This window comes from Salvelinus sp. IW2-2015, linkage group LG15, assembly GCF_002910315.2.
Source record: "Salvelinus sp. IW2-2015 linkage group LG15, ASM291031v2, whole genome shotgun sequence".
Classification (NCBI taxonomy): domain Eukaryota; kingdom Metazoa; phylum Chordata; class Actinopteri; order Salmoniformes; family Salmonidae; genus Salvelinus; species Salvelinus sp. IW2-2015.
Window position 1 is genome coordinate 10,520,045 of NC_036855.1, and position 7,150 is coordinate 10,527,194.

The following is a 7,150-nucleotide window of genomic DNA, read 5'->3' on the forward strand; positions in this document are numbered from 1 at the left end:
GTGTGCCCCCTCATTCACAATTCCACCCCTCAACCCCCCCTCATCCAGCCCAGGTACCATAGTGGATAATTCTAATATTACTGTTCCCTGCTTTTTTGTCAATCTCAGGACTGAAATTTCTTTATTTTGATGTGGATGGTTAATTTATTCTGTCCTCTGTTCTGTAATATTGTTTGACATTAAGTAAATAAAATGGATGATGGCTTCTATGTCCACGGCTTTGGTTGTTTTTCCTCTCACAGTGGGTAGAATGTTATGATAATATGATTTCACTGCAATGTAGGCCTACTCACTTGAATATATAAAATACACACATGCTCTCTCTCTCTCTCTGTCCCTCTGTTTCCCTCTGTCTCCCTCCACCTCTTGTGTAAAGGTCTCTCCCATCAGATCCTTCTCAAGGGTGGGCAACATACGGATCCGTCCCGCAAGCCAATTCAATCTGGCCCGCAAATTGCTTTTGATTAACAAATTATTCTGGCAAGAAATCCACGCAGAAATGTTGGCCCTCAAGACAAAATTCTTGCCCACCCCTGTCCTAACTGATTATGGTAACCAAGGTAAGTCCATTAGTGGTGGGAGGCTGAAACTCCATGAACCACACCATGATCGCACACCATGATCGCATATCGTCTGCTGCCCTCTACAATCCACTGTGGCTTTTTCACCTGATAGTCTGCAACTACACCTGAGGCAGGCAGGATTTGGGTGACTTTGGTACTATCTACTGCTTCTCTCTCTCTCTCATCTATAGTTTGTTTGACCATTACTGTTGCATAATTAACCTTGGTGCCCCACGTTAGGAGAAAAGCAGTGGTGTAAAGTACTTAAGTAAAAATGCTTTAAAGTACTACTTAAGTCATCCAAAAGTACTCGTTAAATTTTGAATGTTTGTCAGGATAGGAAAATGATTCCAATTCACTCACTTATCAAGACAACATTCCTGGTCATCCCTACTGCCTCTGATCTGGCGGATTCACTAAACACACATGCTTTGTTTGTAAATGATGTCTGAGCGTTGGAGTGTGCCCCTGGCTATCCAAGAAAGAAATACAAATAAAATGGTGCCGTCTGGTTTGCTTAATATAAGGAATTAAAAATTATTTATACTTTTACTTTTGTACTTAGGTATATTTGAGCAATTACATTTAGTTTTGATACTTAAGTATGTTTAAAACCAAATACTTTTAGGCTTTTACTCAAGTAGTATTTCACTGGGTGACTTTCACTTCAGTCATTTTCTATGAATGTATCTTTACTTTTACTCAAGTATGACAATTGGGTACTTTTTCCACCGCTGGAGAAAAGTCCTGCGGTGGTTTGAGGGGAAAAGGGGGAAGCAAGAAAGTATGAGTTGTATGTAGTAGTGTGGTGTTCACAAAGGAAGGACAAAAAATTAAGTGGGGAGGGGTACCTTTTTGATTGTGTAATGGGATAGCATTCCTTCCTAGATGGAGATTTAAAGGGAGGGGGAACCATATGACCTGGGAACGTCTAAAGATGGGCTTAGATAAAGAGAGGGCGAGATAAAACAAGCTTTGGATTAAACTCTTTTTACACTCAGGTGTCCTATAGCAGCTGATTATACAGTGCATGATGGGGGAGAGAGGGGGTAGCAGAGGTTTCTCCAAACGAGGAATAACCCTGATTAGTTAGAGGTCAACTGAAAGCCATTGACCTCTCTCTCCCCTCACCTCACCTCCTCTCGCAGTCGCTTGCTCTCGCTCATACTATAAAGTAGCTTCCAGTAGACAAAGTGAAATGTTTGTGTATTCACTCTTGTACTTGTTCCTAGGCTTTGAGTTGGACAGAATTCTACACGTGTGTTTATTACCTCTGGCTGTCAGGTGATAACTTGATCCAATCAAATAATGGTATTTTATCATGTGGTATTTTAACATGTGACCATGTTATAAGTTCCCTTTCTTCTTCATTTGTTGGTGTGTACTGTATGTGAGAGCGTGTACAACAGTAGGCCTTTAGGGTATGAGAGCGTGTACAACAGTAGGCCTATAGGGTATGAGAGCGTGTACAACAGTAGGCATTTAGGGTTATGACGAGCGTGTACAACAGTAGGCCTTTAGGGTATGAGAGCGTGTACAAACCAGGTAGGCCTATAGGTATGAGAGCGTGTACAACAGTAGGCATATAGGGTATGAGAGCGTGTACAACAGTAGGCTATAGGGTATGAGAGGTGTACACAGTAGGTATAGGGTTGAGAGCGTTACGCGCATTTGGAAAAACATCTACACCACAAAGTAGGGCCAGGATTCAATTCAAGATGTGTTATGAGCAGCGCATTATACAGTAATATACAGTCATACTGTACAGTGCTTCGGAAAGTATTCAGACCCTTGACTTTTCCACTTTTCTTACGTTACAGCCTTATTCTAAAATGGATTAAATAAAACATTTTCCTCAGCAATCTACCAACAATACCCATAATGAAAAAGCAAAAACAGGTTATTAGAAAAAACAGAAATACTATTTACAGAAATACCTTATTAGTATTCAGACCCTTTGCTGTGAGACACGAAGTTGAGCTCAGGTGCATCCTGTTTCCATTGTTCATCCTTGAGATGTTTCTACAACTTCATTGGAGTCCACCTGTGGTAAATTGAATTGTTTGGACATGATTTGGAAAGCGCACACACCCATTTATATATAAAGTCCCACAGTTGACAGTGCATGTCAGAGCAAAACCAAGCCATGAGGTCGAAGGAATTATCCGTAGAGCTCAGAGACAGGATTGTGTCGAGCACAGATCAGAGGAAGGGTACAAACACATTTCTGAAACATTGAAGTCCCCAGAACACAGTGGCCTCCATCATTCTTAAATGGAAGAAGTTTGAACCACCAAGACTCTTCCTAGGGATGGCCGCCCGGCCAAACTGAGAAATCAGGGGAGAAGGGCCTTGGTCAGGGAGGTGACCAAGAATCTGATGGTCACCCACAGAGCTCTAGAGTTCCTCTGTGGAGATGGGAAAACCTTCCAGAAGGACAACCATCTCCCACCTATCAGGCCTTTATGGTGGAGTGGCCAGACGGAAGTCACTCTTCATTAAAAGGCATATGACAGCCCACTTGGAGTTTGCCAAAAGGCACCTAAAGACTCTCAGACCATGAGGAACAAGATTCTCTGGTCTGATGAAACCAAGATTGAACTATTTGGCCTGAATGCCAAGCGTCATCTAGAGGAAATCTGGCCCCATCCCTATAGTGCAGCATGGTGGTGGCAGCATCATGCTGTGGGGATGTTTATAGCAGCAGGGACTGGGAGACTAGTCAGGATCAAGGGAAAGATGAACGAGCAAAGTACACAGAGATCCTTGATAAAAACTGCTCCAGGTTCACCTTCCAACAGGACAACGACCCTAAGCACACAGCCAAGACAAGGCAGGAGTGGCTTCGGGACAAGTCTCTGAATGTCCTTGAGTGGCCCACCAGAGCACGGACTTGAACCCGATCGAACATCTCTAGAGAGACCTGAAAATAGTTGCGCATCAATGCTCTCCATCGAACCTGACAGAGCTTGAGAGCATCTGCAGAGAAACTCCCAAATACAGGTGTGCAACGCTTGTAGCGTCATACCCAAGAAGACTCGATGCTGTAATCGTTGCCAAGGTGCTTCAACAAAGTACTGAGTAAAGGGTCTGAATGCTTATTATTTATGTATTTTTTTATAAATCAGCAAAAACAAAACATGTTTTTGCCATTATGGGGTGTTGTATGTAGATTGATAACTTTTTCCACTTTTTGTTAGATTACAGTTAAGGGCTGAATACTTTCCGAAGGCACCGGGTTTGGCCGGGGTAGGCCGCCATTGTAATCAGAATATGTTCTTAACTGACTTGCCTAGTTAAATAAAGGTTCAATTAAAAAACTTTATTATATTTATTTTTTTAAATATGCCATTTAGCAGATGCTTTCATTCGAAGCGATTTACAGTCATGTGTGTATTCATTTGAGTACAGGTAGTCCTGCGTATTAAACCCACTATCTTGGCGTTGCAAGCGACATTCTCTACCAGCTGAGCTACCAACTCAGCTATAATTTACCGTTGAGCCGACATGTGTAGCGTTTACCGTGAATGAGATATCAGCAAATGTTGAGGAAAATGCCTTTAAGGCTCATTGTCTGGCTGTCCAGTGCACTGCTATTTAAATGCACCTTGGATTGAATCCTGGCTTCAAATACAAGCACCCAGTAAATGTTTAATGAAACTGGCACCTCCAACTCTGAAAGTTGAGCTGTCGTTGTTTTCTCTCCCTTCCATCCTCCCCACACCACTCCATTCCACTCCACCCACCTAAACCCTGTGATAAGTCCCAGGCTGATGAGGCAGGCACAGGCAGCCGTCTCCAGCAGAGCATGTGGAGCTGGGAGACTCACTGCACACTGATTTCATGCACGCTCACTCATACAGAAAAGAGAAGAAATGCTTCTCTTATTAGCAAAACTCATCCACCTGCACGCTATTTGAGTCCCTGGCAATTTCACAAGAAATCAAGAGGACAAACGCCCATAGCATGAGCCAATGGGCTGCTGTAGCTCTGCTGTCACTGTACATCAACCTGCCATTTTGACACTCTGATCCCAAGTTTGCTCCTTCTCAGATTCTAGACGAAAGGTCATCTCACCAGCCACATTCCCCCCATGATACTGGGGCCAGTGGTGGAAAAAGTACCCAATTGTCATACTTGAGTACAAGTAAAGATACCTTAATAGAAAATGATCAAGTAGAAAGTGAAAGTCACCCAGTAAAATACTACTTGAGTAAAAGTCTAAAAGTATTTGGTTTTAAATATACTTAAGTATCAAAAGTAAAAGTAATAATCATTTGTATTGTATTAAGCAAACCAGACTGCATAATTATATTTTCTTTTATGATGTATAGCCAGGGGCATGCTCCAACACTCAGACATAATTTACAAACAAAGCATGTGTTTAGTAAGTCTGCCAGATCAGAGGCTGTAGGGATGACCAGGGATGTTCTCTTGATAAGTGTGTGAATTAGGTAAATGTCCTGTCCTGCTAAGCATTCAAAATGTAATGAGTTTTTTGGGGTGTCAGGAATGTAGTGAAGTAAAAGTCACAGTTGTAAAAAATATAAATAGTAAAGTACAGTACGGACACCCCAAAAAATACTTAGGTAGTACTTTCAAGTATTTTTACTGAAGCACTTTACACCACTGCCTGGGGCCCTATTTATTAGGCACTAAACGGAAGAAAATCGACAAACAGGGAGGGCCTATCTGAACTTGTCCAATAACAAACGCTCAGTTTGTTTTCCGTTGCAAATCTTTTGCCACAGTGAGCCCTAATGAATCTGGCGCACAATTGGCCCAGCGTCGTTCCGGTTAGAGTTTGGCCGGTGTAGGCAGTCATTGTAAATAAGAACTGGCTTGGCTAGTTAAATAAAGGTTTTTAAAAAATACAGCCTTGGTCCTTGTTCCTAACTCTCCCAGTGGATAGATTCATTTAGAAATGTCTGACATGGGCGACGTATTTCACAGGTGCATATGAAAAGCTTTTCAGGGAATTACTTCAAAGGAAAGACTAATTACCTTTGGAAAAATAATTTGTCTAAGGGACAATGAGTGATCCTGAAATAAACATGTCAGCATGGCTCTAAACGGATCTGCTTTCCGGACTCTACCATCTCTCTATCTACCTTTAGACAGATGCTCCGGTACTTTGGCGACTAGCAAGTATTTTTTAAACCTCCCACTTTGGGCTGGATGTGTCAATGTGTAGCTCATATATGCATAATCTATGAGCAGAATAACTGTCTTACCTCAATTAGCCACTAAAATCCCTAGTTTGAAAGCGACTGTGGTCTGGAAGCTGTCCCGCACAATTTTCCATACATTTACCTCGCCATGAGCCAGCCCCCTAGCAATTCGAGTTCCAGCCAATGAGTTTCAGCCCTTTGCCATTTAAGTGACAGCTAGAAAGATGCACAGCGAGAGAGAGAGCAATGACGTGGTGCACATATCTACACATTTGTGATGTAGTACGCAATTTCCGGGGACTACTTTTGGCTCGTGGGCGCTATTTTCAGAACCGCTGGCTACCTAGTATACAAAAGTACCAGAGAATATCTTGGTGTGCGCACATTACTGTATTTATATGTGGGATATTGTTTTTCAGCAGGAAAAGTTCCAAAATAGCTGGGCTGTGTCTTTAAATGGCTGTGAGGAATGTGGTAAATATCAAGTTAGCCATGGTTCATTTCATTGATGAAAGAATTACAGTTCTCCTTTCTTCCTCATTCTGATCCCATGATGATGAGCATCTGTGGATAGAGTTAGAGCTGAGTTGATGCCTTTAAAGCACAGCCTGATGTTGAGATCTTTCATTTACCGTTACCATCAACACCATTATCCCAGAAACCCTAGACTCCAATTTGCATCCCGCCCAAACAGATCCACAGATGATGCAATCTCTATTGCGCTCCACACTGCCCTTCCCCACCTGGACAAAAGGGACACTTATGTGAGAATTATTCATTAACTACAGCTCAGCGTTCAACACCATAGTCCCCTCATAGCTCATCACTAAGCTAAGGATCCTGGGACTAAACACCTCCCTCTGCAACTGGATCCTGGACTTCCTGACGGGCCGCCCCAGGTGGTGAGGGTAGGTAGCAACACATCTGCCATGCTGTAGTGCTCAGTCCCCTCCTGTACTCCCTGTTCAACCACGACTGCATGGCCAGGCACGACTCCAACACCATCATTAAGTTTGCAGACGACACAACAGTGGTAGGCCTGATCACCAACAACGACAAGACAGCCTATATGGAGGAGGTCAGAGACCTGGCCGGGTGGTGCCAGAATAACAACCTATCCCTCAACGTAACCAAAACTAAGGAGATGATTGTGGACTACAGGAAAAGGAGGACCGAGCATGCCCCCTTTGTCATCGACGGGGCTGTGGTGAAGCAGGTTGAGAGCTTCAAGTTCCTTGGTGTCCACATCAACAACAAACTAGAATGGTCCAAACACACCAAGACAGTCGTGAAGAGGGCATGACAAAGCCTATCCCCCCTCAGAAAACAAAAAAGATTTGGCATGGGTCCTCAGATCCTCAAAAGGTTCTACAGCTGCAACATCGAGAGCATCCTGACTGGTTGCATCACTGCCTG